The 15,566-nt window shown below is 35.1% G+C and overlaps 2 pseudogenes; both read right to left on the reverse strand.

Moving 5' to 3' along the window:
* Positions 1–4,773: 4,773 nt before the first annotated feature.
* LOC142636739 (protein SRG1-like) lies at positions 4,774–7,952 on the reverse strand (annotated as a pseudogene).
* A 1,206-nt stretch (positions 7,953–9,158) lies between these two features.
* LOC142634386 (protein SRG1-like) lies at positions 9,159–12,372 on the reverse strand (annotated as a pseudogene).
* Between the last annotated feature and the right edge of the window lie 3,194 nt (positions 12,373–15,566).

A 15,566-nucleotide genomic window follows, 5' to 3' on the forward strand; every position in this document is an offset into this window, starting at 1 on the left:
AAACATCTTCCCACACAACACGCACTACAAAGTTTTTAACTAGTAAAGTGCAAGAAATAAGCTCATCCAAGCTAAACAGAGTACATGTACATGGTATATGAAAATAAATTGACCAACCTTATTTTCAAAAACAAAAAAAATAAATGCAAAAACATATTTGCTTTCCCTCTTTTTCTTTTTTTTTAAAATGAAAATTAACAAAAACATCCTAGAATGAAATGCATGAATGTTATGCAATGCAAATTCTAGAAAACAAAGAGAACAAAAAAATGGTCACAAAGAGTATAGCAATGAAGCACAAAAACCATGTCAAAAAGACTCACTTAGATTGAGCCTTTTGCATCCAAAGTCTTTTAGATGCACCTTAAGCATTGGACTTCTTATTCATATTAAAATGATTTCCAACTCTAGAATTGGAATAAAGGTTTAGAGCCTTTACCAACTCACCAACAAGTACCATAGGATCATGTGCTTGAGGCACAGATACTTTTGGTTTATTTGCTCTCTTAGCAGCTTGAAGCTTGTAACAGTTTGGACGAATGTGCCCAGACTTTCCACAAAAATGACACACCCAAGTAGACTTCTCATGTGTCCTGTTCCTAGAAAGGGTAGACTCCTTAGGTTTAGACACTTTCAGATCAACCCTAATCTTCTTGGGAGGATAAACTTTTATGGGTTTGACAACCTCACGCATAGGGGGTTCAGAAGAAGATGGAGGAACAAAGATTGTGGAATTTGGTGCAGACACGTTGATGCTCTCTACAAAACCTAACCCAGTTTTTTCGGAAGGAGACTTTTGAACACTCAACATCTGATCAAGTTTGGAACTAGCAGACCTATTCGTTTGTTCTCTAGCAACAGATAATTCATGTTCCAAAGATTTAACTTTATCAAGCAAAAGCATGTTCTCAGTCTTCACATTATTCAAAAGTTTAGTAGCGTCAAACAAATTCACAAGCAAATTTTTCTTTTCAAGCTCAAGAGATGCAATTTTCTTTAAGCCTAATTCAACATTCATAACATCCTTTGCAGCAACTTTGCAAAGTTTATTGTAGGCTTCTTGAAGATCTGCATCCTCAGAGAGTTCCCCATCAGAAGGGTTCTCTTCAACAATCACACTTTCATTGACTACAGCAGTAGCAGTGAAAGCAATGAAGTTTCCATCCTCGTCACAACCAGACTCATCATCAGAAACTTCATCATCACTAAGGGTTACAGCCATAGCCTTACCCTTAGACCTCAAGAAAGTTGGACATTATGATTTCACATGACCATACCCTTGACATCCAAAACATTGAGGACCCATAGAATTATTTGAAGATTGACCTACTTTTTCTCTAGGTTTTTCTATCTTGTTAACCTTAGTGGGATCATTCTTCCTAAAATTTCTAGGTTCATCAGTGTTTTTACCTCTTGCCCTTCTGCTGCTATTTCTAAGAAAATTTCTAAAATTTTTGGCAAGATAAGCAATCTCTGTCGCAGAGAGATCATCATCATATCCACCAACCTCAACATCATTAACAGACTTAAGAGCCATTGATTTGAATTTGCTAGTTTTGGGTAGGTCCAACTCATAGGACTGAAGAGATCCTACAAGTTCATCAACAGGAATGGAGTCCACGTCCTTGCTTTTAGTGATGGTAGTCACTTTGGGTCTAAAATCTTCAGTCAAAGTTTAAGAATCTTCCTAATAATTTTAGGTTAATCATAGATTTCACCCAAGTTGTAAGCAGAATTAACAATGTCATTTAGTTTAGCACAGAATTCATTAAAAGATTCATCATCAAACATCCTAAATGCTTTCAAATCTAGTTGTTAATTGTTGCAACTTATTGATCTTAACTGCCTTTGTACCTTCATGCACAGTTTGGAGGAAATTCCAAGCAGTGTGAGCAACCTCAACATTAGAGATTTTCTTAAATTCCTCCATAGAAACAGCATTAAAGATAGCATTCATAGCTTTGCTATTGAAGACTGCTGCTTCTTTCTGAGAAGTTTGCCACTCACTCACAGGAGTAGTGGGCTTCTCCCATCCGTATTCAACGGAGTTCCAAACTCTCTCATCAATGAATTTCAGGAAAGTTTTCATCCTTACTTTCCAGTAAGCATAATTATTCCCATCAAAGTGTGGAGGAATAACAAGAGTGTCCGTGTTCTATGACAACAGGGGTCAAGGATCAGCTCAGAGATCAAAAGATCTACACACAAGGGCTACCCACTCTAATACCACTTGTTGAGTTTATTTAGACCCCTTAAACCACAATTGGATTAACCTAGTTAACAATCCAAGTTATTACTTAGTCTAAATTCCAGATCTAGATTAACCCAATCATACAATCATATAATCATATCAATGCAAAGTACGGAATATAAAAAACACAAATATATGATGACCTAGGAAAACCAAACCGGTAAAAAACCTAGGGAGGATTTAACCTAGCTATCCTCAAGGTAAACCTGAATCCACTATGAAAGAATCGAAGTGTACAATAGTGACTTAGACCACTAACATCCTATTGCTACCCACCAATAGAACTTACTGACACGACCACGTGCAAGCTCAGAGACCACGGACTCCTTCTTTCTTGGATTCTCCAGCAAGTACAAGCACCCCTGCTTGTGTATCTTTAAGCTCTTATGGCAGCAACTGAACGATCATCAAGTTCTTGAAGCAATCTCCTTCTTGATAATCCTAAACTTGTGTGAAGGCAAGCACCTCTCAGATCTCACAGGAGATTCACACAAACAGCAATATAAGCAACCTCAAAAATGTGGCTATGGTTTGCCTTTTATACCTAGGCCAAAACATAAAACCCTACACGTCATATGGGCTTAGGGCTAAGTTGGAAAATCTGCAGAAAAAATAATCTGCACGACTTTCAATCGGTCGAGTCTAATTCTCGATTGATCAAGTCAGGCAGAAATGCACAGTAATTTCTGCAGTTAACTCGATTCCAACTTTACATAAAACACATACTTTGAGCAAGTCTAAAACACAACTAGACACCTGCTTTGATCATGGTTTGCCAACAATACATATTAGAGTTCTAATACATTAGTTCCTAAGTACTTAGAACCTAACAAAAATTTTTCAAAGAAATAGACAAGATGAAACAACAGGCCCAAACCAATGTGTTCCCATTTAATATGATCACATGGTGATCATGAACCAAAAGATTCATATTGTTGTGAAATTTATTGTGTATGTAGTATGGTTTTTTTTTTTTTCCATCAAAACAAATGAATAGTAGCAAACTAGTTAAAACATTACTTTGTAGAGCACCTCCCTGGAGATACTTGCTTGAAGTATATAAGCCCACATATTTCTAGGTCACATGTTGTGAGAGAGTGGTTTCATTGCCAACATGGTCATTCCATGAGACACTCTTTCGAAAGATTCAGGTCGTATCTCATTTGAAAGATTCAAGTCTTTGCAACTTTATGTACCTTCATAGGTGTATCAAATACAATGGTAAGGTTTGAATTTTAGTATAGGGGATAAGAATTAAAAAACAATGTTATGAGAAAAATAAATTTAAAGATATTTCAATAAAATAAATTATTAAACATAAATTTCATTATTATACAAAATATAAACTGTAATTGATATGCTAGTAAGAATAATCTTCTTCTTAAGCAATAAGCTATGAGAAGATTCAAGAAATCCACATTTATACAACTTCATTTAGGATTCAATTAAGGTCCACATAATTTTGGAGGGGGGGGGAGGTTTATAAATGGCACACTTCTCAAAATGGGCCTCAGGAGCAACTAGGCCTAATTCTCCTTCAAATCATCCTACTCCAACTAAGATGACAGGCTCATTTGACAAGCAAATATTCCTTAGGGGTATCCAATACTCGAGGAAGCCCTATTAGGGCAGCCACATGGTAGACAAGGTCGAAGCCATTCCAAATGAGAACTAGATGGCCGAAAAGGGTGATGGTGATAGATACAAGTAAGGGTAGAAGAAAACTTTCCTATAAACCAACTATCACCTCTACATTGAATGCATTGCAACAACCCAGCTGGTCGCATTAATGGAAAAATAATGCCTGAATAGTGATCATATAGCCTGTATCTCACTTAGCCACCACTTGGAGGGGAAAGATGAGACAAGTATCCAAGGGAAGATCAGCAACCATTCAATTGGAAGGCCCATATTAAAGGAAAGCAACAATAAGAAGGGAAGAATCCCTAATGAACAAAGATCGGAAAATTTAGAAGAGAAATACATTGTCCATAAATTGTAAAGCTTGTATGAAATCACTCCTCGGTCTACTCGAGGAGACATAAATAAGAATTTACATCCTACTTATCATTCCTTTTTGTCAAAAATCAAGGGAGATTTGCCTTTTCTTTATACTTAATCCAAATTGTACAAATTTGAAGCCCAAAGTGTTAGCCTACATACTCATTTCTATATATTAATTGTAATGGGCCCAAGGAAGTAGTTCCTTGGCAATTTCGAGCCCATACAACTACATTTACATTTGATTAAAAATTGACATAAAAAAAAATCAAAAGATAATTATGAATGATTTATATAAAATATTTAAAAATATTAGTTGAATACTTAACTGTAAATTGAGAATACAAATTTATGTTAAAAAGAAAAATATAATATTTGAATAAAAATGGATCTCAAAATGGGTAGTGCTTAGTTATGATTTTTTTTTTTTTTTTCCTGTTGAAAAAAGGCATTATTTTAGACATATGACTCTAGTAATCTAGCCAAGAATCTTGTAATTAAGGCAAACGTCTTCCCTTTTATTTAGGATTGTGGGTGCCAAAGAGTGGGGCATTTCTTCTGGGAGCAACGTTGCTGACTAAATTCTTGCATGTCACCACTCTACTCGTTGTTTAAATTCGCTTACACATTCAACATTTGTTAGAAGTACTTTTACAAATAGCAAGTTGCAACTCTAATGTCCCCTATTTGGTGGTCTTTCAAATAGGATCATAACCAACGAATATATTACACTAGTTTCTGCATTTTATTTTCATACTTATTAATGAAGACATTGAATTTACTCTTTATGAATCATGATTGAAGATAAATTCTTGCAACTCACCATTTTGCTACTCAGCTACTGCATAATTTGCGTTGCATTCAACTGGTGTTGCCCTCCCCATTTTCTATTCTCATGAAGTCAAGGTACGACTTGCCACTTAGTTTTCAAGCAAAGAATTCCTTAAAAGTACTTCTCCGAAGGAACTCGCCGAAAATTTGCTGGGTTGTCAGGACCAATAAGGCTAGGTGCAGGACCCAATTCTGAGTCTAGATTGGAACTGTTAAATGTAGCAATGGAGAGCCTTTCTCTTGTAGAATTTACTGTTGCCCTATGCTCAATGCTTCGATATATGCCATTACTCACAATCTGCAGGGTGAACAAGAAAATTTAATGACAATGTTAACTTTGTATATGATGAAAAATTGATGTTGTGGTGGATGAGTAAGGTCCTATTGGGAATAGCAATGTTAACTTTAACATAAATCAAATTATATTCCGAACTTGACTTAATTCAGACAATGTTTGAGTTAATTGATGAAAGTGCTAATTGAAAGTTTCTTCTGTCATATCTTCCAAAATAGGAGTCTGGTGGTGCTCTTGCCGAGTACAACTGATTCTAGGACCTAGAAGAAATCACCCAATCTGCAAGAATAGATCACAAAGTGATTTATATTGATGGGATAAACATCATTAGCCCCCTTAGTTTGATCGAAGACATTGCATTGCATACATAGTGTCTATCTATCTTCATAATAGTTACGAAGGAAGTTTATGATTGTGTTTACTATAGAGTTGTTGTTTTCTGATAAACGAGTGGAATGGTAATAATAAATGCATGAAAATAGGCTATATTACTCTAGCATTAGTCTGGGTAAGTTCCAAACATTCAGAATATTCAAGTTTGACCTAAAGTAATATGACAGGACACATTCTTTGGCTTCTACAGCTGAAGAACAGCAAAAAAAGAAGGCCCCTCGTCAAATTATTTTGCTTCTACAATGCTATTCTAATAACTTAATTTTGGCCTAATGAAGTTAAGCTATGCTATTGATTAAATACACTAGTACCTCCATGATGTCACCAATATTGACTATAAAAGCATTTGGAAGAGGTTTAACAGGAACCCATCTCCCTTATCTGGAGGCCTTCAGTTTCATTGAGCTGAAAAACAACTGTTAGAGCATCAGCATCAGAATGAGGAGTGATCCCAATGGCCTTATCTGGTTCAGGGCAACAAGGATAGTAATTCATTCTCATTGTCTGAACTCCATCATTAAACAGCTCTCTCATTTCCTCGGCATCCATCTTCAGAGCTTTAGCCATATAACCTAAGATTGTCATGGCCAACTTCTTCACTTCTATAGAGTACGTTTCCAGGGCCCTCTGCATCACAAATTTGAAGTTGAATTGGAATTGTGTATGTGTTATACCTAAAACCAGTGTTTCTAAAACCAAACCAAAAAGGTAGAAGGAGACCTGAGCTTTGTTGGAAGCTTGTCAAATAGGTCACCCCTCCTTATATCATGTGGTCGGGTAGTTATAAAGAACGTGTCTGACCAGTCTAGTTTCTGCTCGTCTGACACCACAAAGAGCTGCCCAAAGCCCTCTTGATGGTTTGGCTCCTACCAGAGCTTCTTCTTTTCTTCATATGGAAGTTTGAAAAAACTCTCAATCTGTGTCTTGATTTCTTCCAGCAATGAAGTACTAACTCCATGGTTTACAATCTGCACTTACAATAGAAGTATTAGATTGCTAATGTTTCAATGTATGTGTGCGCTTGCCTTAGAATCCAATAATTAGGTTTAGTACTATAAAAATTGAAGCATATATAGGGCGCGGGACATCATCAAATTTGGAAAAAAAAATTAAACCAATAAAAGTTCAAAAAATATCTGCTCAGCAGCGCATGAGACTAGCAGTAAAAATTGAGAACAGGAAGAACGACTATCAACAACTCAAGGACTTGCAAATACAAATATAGGTGGGGACTTGTTGGCTATGTAATAGGGAAAAGACTATCTATATTTCATGATTCTAGTTAAATATTACAAATTTTAAATGACAGGATTTCATCCTGGGTTGTATAGATCCTATCTAATCCTACTTGGTGTTTTGTTATCTCTGAAATTCCGATCATTACTATTTCCAACCATAAATGTTTTAACTACCTTCTTTGATGTGAATAACTAATTTCACATAAAAGTAAAAACATTGCAGCCCACCCAATCTAAATTACAGAGTTCATGTGTCTTGGCATAGGAGGCATTTCAATGTTCAAAGCAACTTAGATTAGTATATTGCAGTTTAATAAGGCTTTTATGAATACCATATATAGTAATAACATTTTGGAACATAAAAATAAATAGGTCTCATGTTACACATAGAAGAGTGATCCAACTCAAAATAAAAACATTTAAACGAGCAGAGTGATCCAACTCAACATAAGAATCCCCAGTCTTTCCAATTCAGAATTCATGCAATCTTCAACATCCAATCTCTCAAGATCGATAACTGGCACCGATGTAAGTGTCATGAGAGACAATCAAAGGGTCCTCCTGATCATCTCGCACGTACCTAGCTGGTATGTTGATGATGGGCTCCTTGCTCAGCTCCTGGACACTAGGCACTATTATAGATTTTCCAAGGTTAACTTCTGTGTTTGACTCCATGGATATGCTGAAGCAAGTTGAGGTAGAGAAGAAAAAATCAATCTTTGTCCTTTCGTTCTTTGCTTTTGGCCAATAGTTGAAAGTTAAGATCAGAGAGAGAAAGCAAAGAGAATTCAGCTTACCTCAAAATTTTCACTTCAAAACTTGTAAAGTTTGGAGCTGCAGTTGATAAATTCGTGGGACATGTTATATTATATTACTCTTACATCGGATCAAGCTAAAAATTGGACAAACGCGGTCTTAAAAGCATTTTCTAATAGAAATTTGTTAATAAATAACACTAAACTACAATTCTAGTCAAAAACTACCTAAGATTTTGTAGAGTTGTATACCATGCAATATCTGCAGTGGATTTGATTCCACTTAAAAATTGATGTGGCGCTGTCAGCCAAGCATTATGGGCCCAAACTCTTCATATCAAAGTGGGCACTCATATCTTCAAAAGAGGCCTGAGATGGGTTGGCTGATTTTTAGGAGAGGACCCTATGTCAAATATTGGTTGGACTCTTTGTCATGATCAGGACACATCAGGGACCTGTTTCCTAGTCCCCTAGGCCCAAACATTGGAATCATTGTCATGATCATCAGGCCACATCATTCTCTTGGTCCAGAATGTCTTTTTCTGTGGGTCTATTTCTATTTTCTTTCAGCTTGATTGGGAGGTTGGGAGGGTGGAAATGAATGGAATAAATTCAAAGAAATTTTCTAGAATATTTTATTTATGTCTTTGTTTGAGAGTTTAATGGAATGGAAAGGAAAGGAATTGGTAGGAGAGTGTATTATTCCATTCTATTCTCTTCAAACCATTCATAAAAACTAGAAATACTCATTCTTCAATGAAATAAAGGTGAATGTCAATTATATATTTCTTTCATTTCCCCTCATTCTTTTATATACTCCTAGACATACTAGTAGAAAATACATCATAGTATACCCTTTCATTTTTTATTAGGAAACCATGGTTCAAATCCCTTTTCTTCCATTGTTTTAACCATCAAATTATAAATTAAATAACAAATGTACTACTCCTAAAGTTAGGCTCCGATCTCTCTCTCAAAAGTGGATTTGAACCTTTTGAACTTGGAAGTGATCTTTGGTTTGTGGGTAGCCATAAAGGGCCTATTTTTTTCTTGGAGTAATATAGTTGGCTTTTTTTGTGGTGGGGTCCATTCCAAGATCAAACAGGAACCTAAAGAATTACAATATTACAGAAGTTGTTTTATGTTCTTGATTATTTATAAAGTCAGTGAAATTCACTCTTCATGATAGAAGATATGACATTGAGACCTAAATTCTTGTGTCTCACGATGTCGGTACCCACTACCCGACTCTTTGCTTAATTTCGATTATACATTCAGCATTTATCAAATGTACTTTTACAAATTGCAAATAAACCTTCAAGAAGATGGAAGTCCTTGCAACTCTAATGTCCCTTATTTGCTGGTCTTTCAAGCAGGATCATAAAGAACAAGAATATTACAGAAGTTTCTGCATTTTATTTTCTTAATTATTGATGAGGCCACTGAATTTCACTGTTCATGATAGAAAATACTTCAAATTTTTGCAACTTACCATTCTGCTACTCAAGTACCGCACAATTTTGAAAATAAATAATAAATTCAACTGGTATTGCCCTCCCCATTTTCTATTCTCATGAAGTCAAGGTACGACTTGCCACTTAGTTTTCGAGCAAAGAATTCCTAAAAGTAATTCTCCAAAGGAACTCGCCGAAAATTTGCTGGGTTGCCAGGACCAATAAGGCTAGGTGCAGGACCCAGTTCCGAGTCTAGATTGGAACTATAAAATGTAGCAATGGAGAGCCTCTCTTTTGTTGAATTTACTATTGCCCTATGCTCAATGCTCTGATATATGCCATTGCTCACAATCTGCAGAGTAAACAAGAAAAATTTATACCAACTTTATCTTCTTCTTGATGTAGCATTGAAAGTTGTAGGAGATGAGAAAGGTCCCACTGGGAATTGCAACGTTAATTTTAACATAAAACAAAGAATTAATTCCCTAACTTGATTCAGTTCTGACAATGTTTGAGTTAATTGATAAAAGTCCTAAATAAAAGTTTCTGAAGTTAGATCTTGGAGAACGGTGCAGTTGCCAAGTATAACTGATTCTAGGACTTGGTAGTTGGAAGAAATCACCCAATATGTAAGTGTTCATATTGTAGGGATAGAATCCTCTTACCCCCGTAGTTTGATCCAAGACATTGCATTGCAGACATAGTTTCTATCTTCATAGAAGCTCTAGCAGCTAGGCTATGACTTAAAAAGGAAGTTAATGATTGTGTTTCCTGTAGATTTTTTTTTTTCCAAATAAATTAGTGGATACAAATGGTAGTAAATGCATGAAAATTGGTCACTTTAGTCTAGAATTATTAGTCTGGAAGAGTTCCAACTTTCTTAATACTCAAATTGAATTAAAATAATCTTACAGGACACATTCTTTGGCTTCTACAGCTGAAGAACAGCGAAAAGGAAAGCCTTTTGTCAAATTCTTTTGCTTCTATAATGCAATTTTGATGACTCATTTGTGGCCTAATCTTATAAGTTTCAGGGATTAGTCAAGTAGTCTTGGACAGTTGGACCCATATTTTGGAGATTGAAAATGAGGTTAAGCTAATACTATATCAACATTATAAAATACTAGTACCTCCATGATATCACCAATATTGACTACAAAGGCATTTGGAAGAGGTTTAACAAGAACCCATCTCCCCTCTTTCCAGATCTGAAGACCTTCAGTTTCATTGACCTGACAGAGAATTGTTAGAGCATCAGCATCAGAATAAGGAGTGAACCCAATGGCCTTCTCTGGTTTGGGGCATTGAGGATAGTAATTCATTCTCATTGACTGAACTCCATGACTAAACAGCTCTCTCATTTCCTCGGCGTCCATTTTCAAAGCCTTAGCCATGTGTCCTAAGATTTTCAAGGCCAGCTTCTTCACTTCTATAGAGTAAGTTTCCAAGGTCTCTCTACATCACAAATATGAAGATGAAGTGAAATCATGTGCATGTGTTATACCCGAAACAAGTGTTTCTAAAACCAAATGGTGAACATAGAAAGAGACCTGAGCTTTGGCTGAAGCTTGTCAAATAGGTGATCCATCCTTATATTATGTGGAAGGGTAGTTATATAGAACATATCTGACCAGTCAAGCTTCTGCTCGTCTGACACCACAAAGAGCTGCCCAAAGCCCTCTTGATTGTTTGGCTCCTGCCAAAGATTCTTCTTTTTTTCATAAGGAATTTTGAAAAACTATCAATTTGTGTCTGGAATTCTTCCAGCAATGAAGTACTAACTCCATGGTTCACAACCTGCAATACAATATAAAAGTGTTAACATATCAGTATCTATGTTTGTGTGTACGTGCCTTAGAATCCAATGATTCTGTTCAATACTATATAAATAGAAGCATAGGGTGCAGAATATTATACATATTTAAACCAATCAAAGATCAAAAATCATCTGCTCAGCAATGCAAGAGTAGCAGTAAAAACTGAAAACAGGAAGAACAACTATCACCAAATCAAGGACTAGCAGATACAGATAAAGGCAGGGAACTTGTTGGCAATGTAATAAGAAAGAGGTCCTCTCCATTTCATGGTTCTGATTAAATTTACAAATCTAAAGGGGTATCCAGTGCCACATCATTTAAAATTTTAAATGACACGCCACTTTGGAAGATGTTAGATCCAAAGAACACAATCTTAGCCGTGAAATGGATTGTCTCAATTTCACTTGAAATAATATCTTATGGCGGGAGTACGGTGAGAATCATCCTACCTAGTGTTTTATTCTCTCTCAAATACTGGTCATTTTGCTTACAACCATAAATACTGTAAATATCTTGCTTGATGTGAGTAACTAACTTCACATAAAACATTGCAGCCCATCAAATTTATTGCACAGTTCATGTGTCTTGGCATAGGAGGCATGTTGTTCAAAGCAACTTATTAGATTGGTATAGACTATAGAACCCACTGGCATACTGCAGTTTAATAAGGCATTTATGATCACCAATACTAGTAACAATTTGGAAACTTTAAAATGTAGAAGTGTCAAGTTACATATAAGAGAGTGACCCAACTCAAAAACCAGGAAGGGAAACAACTATAGAGATAGTTCCTTGATTTGGCTAATGTATAATTATCATCTTTTAGCAATGTCAGATTTGCTTGTGTGCGTGGAGAAAATATATATATATATATATATATATATATAAGAAGCATTACAGACAGTCATAGCAAATTTGGGACACGGCCTGAGTCCAAATATAAAGCCCATATACAATCCATACCTGAAAGAATCCCCAATCTTTACAAGCAGAGTGAAGGCTGTCCAATTCAGAATTCATGTAAGCTTCAACATCCAATCTCTCAAGATCGATAACCGGCACAGATGGAAGTGATGGGTCATAAGAGACAATCGAAGGGTCCTCCTGATCATCTCGCACGTACCTAGCTGGAATGTTGAAGATGGGTTCCTTGGTTAGCTCCTGGACACTAGGTACTATGATAGATTTTCCAAAGTTAACTTCTGTTTGTGACTCCATAGTCAAGGATAAAAGCTGAAGCAACTTCTTCTACGCTTAATTAAAAGTAGAAATGAGACTGAGAAGAAAGAGACTTTCGGCTGTACCTTAAAATTTCTCCATGTCAAAACATATAAATTTTGGAGCTGATGTCATGTAACTTAGTAACTAGCTGACCAATGGTCTCATTGGTCATATATTCTTACCGGAAAATTACACTTTGCCGACGTAGTTTGCTTAAAAAACATGTCATTTACTATGGTTTAAAAATTAGCACTTTACTCAAAATAAAAGTAAATTTAAAATTTTGTTATTGTTTTATATTTCTCTCCTCTTAAAACATAAAAAAATTAAAAAATCAAGAGAATAAAATATCTAAAAGCTACATTTTGTAAAAATTAAAACCTAACTTTTAGACCTATCAACTTTTAGATCTTGTAACCTAAAAATTAAAAGAGCGCCAACTGCCTAACCTAATGTCAAAGAAAAAGTGATGTAGTCGATGGAGATTGCTTTGGAATTGGGTGTTGCCAGATGGATATTAATGGCCACAGACATGTTTGGCTTTCAATAATCCATGTGGCTTTGCCTTTGTTATTCAAAAAGACCAGTTTAATTTCTCCTCAAATTACCTTACAAGTCTACAAAAAAATATTTCCCATCCGATGGTTCTTGGTTGGGCTATTGGTTGCGAGAACTGTGAAGTTGCTCAGAACAAGGTATGTAGACAGAATAGCTATTGTGAGGATTCAAAAAACAAGCCTGGGTAACGTTGCAAGTGCGACGAAGGTTATGAGGGGAACCCATACAATTGTAACATTTTATGGCGCACAGTGTTAATTTAGAAAATCTAAAAGTTGATACATGAAAGAATATTTAAAAGTTAGGTTTAAGGTTTACAAAATCTAGATTTTAGATCTTCCTTCCTTTTAATTTTTTAGTTTTTTTATGTTTTGAGAGGAGAGAGATATAAAAGGGTAACAGAAATACAAATTTATCTCCCACATGTAATAAAAGGATAACAATAAGGAGAGAGATATATGTGCTTGGGCAAAACACAAATGGATAAAGTGTAATTTTCCCTATTCTTATTTATTACATCAAGTCAAATTGAAAATTGGAGAAAGATGTCTTAGGTTGTGTTTGGTTTTGATGAAAAATATTTTCAAGTGGAAATAATTTTTGGAAAATAAAATATTTTGAAGTGTTTGGTTGTGTTTTTTAAAATACTTCGGAAAATGGTTGCATTCTAGAAAGTACTATGGAAAATATATTTTCTACTATTTTCACACATTTTCCTATCTCCCGACCCAAGCACATATATAATAATAAATTTTAAAAAAAAAAACTTTAGATAAAAATTCGTGATTGGGGGACTAGCGGCGGCGATTGTGGATGCCGTCGGACACCAAGAACATTAGTGGAGGGGTGGTGGGAGTAGAGGTTTAGTTGATATGTTTTGGGTGAGGCAAAAAATTATTTATGAAAAATGAAGTGTCAATCAATTTTCACCATAATATCTTTATTTTACGGTCAACCGGAAAAAAATCTTTAATTGACCAACATTTTTTATCACCCCAAACACCCATTAAAGCAGAAAATATTTTCTGAAAATCAATTTCCATCCAACTAAACATAGCTGAAGGTATCTTTGAAATTTGTTAATACATCACTAAACTACTTTTAAAAGGTAGAGTTTTAGACCATGCATTCTGCAAATGATTTGATTTAAATTGAATCCTAAATACCACAAAAGTCCCAAAATCAAAGTCAATTGGTTTGCATTTGGTAAGCTCAATTGGAGGCTTATCCGTGAAAAAATAAATATTATGTGCCCAAACTCTTCACACCAAATTATTAACCCAATCCAATATCCTTCCGAAAGACTCTAGATATTGGAAGGTTATCAAACTGGGCCCTCATGAGTCATGTCTTCATAAGGCCTAAGATGGGCTGGTTTTAAGAAGAGGATCCCCTATGAAATATTGGCGGAGCCGTGGTCCACATTGGGCCGCATCAGAAACCTGATCCATAGTGCCTTTGACCTAAACAAGATGCACCTGTTGATGTAGGATGTCTTTATAGGTGCAATGGCAATACCCCTTTTTATTTTCCTAGCTTGCTTGAGAGGGAGGACAGAATGAAATGGATTGAAAGGTTTTTTTTTTTTTTTTGGGGGATTATTACATTATTCTTTTATTTTGAATTTTTCAAGGAATATTTTTCAAGAGATTAATGTTAGGGGTGGTATAATCCAACATGACCCGTAAACGGTCTGTGTTATATTCAGGTTAAAATGTAACTCATTTAATAAATATGTTGTTTTTTTGTCTAACCTACGGAACCCATTTGATCTGTTTACTTAAATGTCATTTTGCCAATATAACCTTTAAAACCCTAGAAAAATAAACATATTAGTTATTATGGTTTATTCTGTTTGACATATTGTGATTGATTATTTGTGATATTGAAATATGATTTAGTTTTGAACATTTATTTGTGATACAATTACTTATTAGTTTTGAATTTTATATTTAAAAAATATGTTTGTTTGTTTTTTCATAGTTTAGTTCAATTGAGGTAATACTAAAATTTGTATTTTTTTTTTTACTTTGATAAAATCTAATAAACAATCGACACAGCTAACACATTTAATAAGCAAGTTGTGCTTGGGTTAATGAATCCTAATCCATTTAATAAACTTATCGGGCTAGTGTTGACTTGTATAGTCGAATCCTCATAAATCGACATGACATGAACCAGACACATGAATACAAATTGTCACTTCTAATTAATATGAAGGAATGAAGTATTTAGGAGAGAATGTTCATTCTATTCCATGCCCTTTTAAAAGTGGGATGAAATTGGGGTCAAGTATTGATTTTATCCTAGTAATATAATTACGAAGACATATTTCTTTCCTTTCCAATCATTATTAAATGAACTCCTAAACATACAAGAGAAAATATGACATATTTATTTCCATTCCATTCAAAATTCTCAAACGTAACCAAGAACCTAGTAACACAACTGAAACATTTAATCTTTCCATCAGAGACTTAGGATTCAATATCTCTCAACCCCCAACTATTGGGAAATGGGGCATTTGCCCTTCTTCTTTTTTGTGCAAAATGGGCATTTGCCCTTTTTCGCCCCAAAACCCCATCACCATTTTGGGTTTTTTTGTTCCACATCAAATTTCTGTTTCTTTTTTTGAAAAAACCAACAAATTGTTAGAAAAATAGCATAGGGTGAATAAGAAATTGATATTTTCTATGTTCACTTGAAGATGTTATTAAAAGTGGTAAAAATCCTAAGTCACACACAGGGGCGG

This window comes from Castanea sativa, chromosome 5, assembly GCF_040712315.1.
Source record: "Castanea sativa cultivar Marrone di Chiusa Pesio chromosome 5, ASM4071231v1".
In the NCBI taxonomy this organism is placed as follows: domain Eukaryota; kingdom Viridiplantae; phylum Streptophyta; class Magnoliopsida; order Fagales; family Fagaceae; genus Castanea; species Castanea sativa.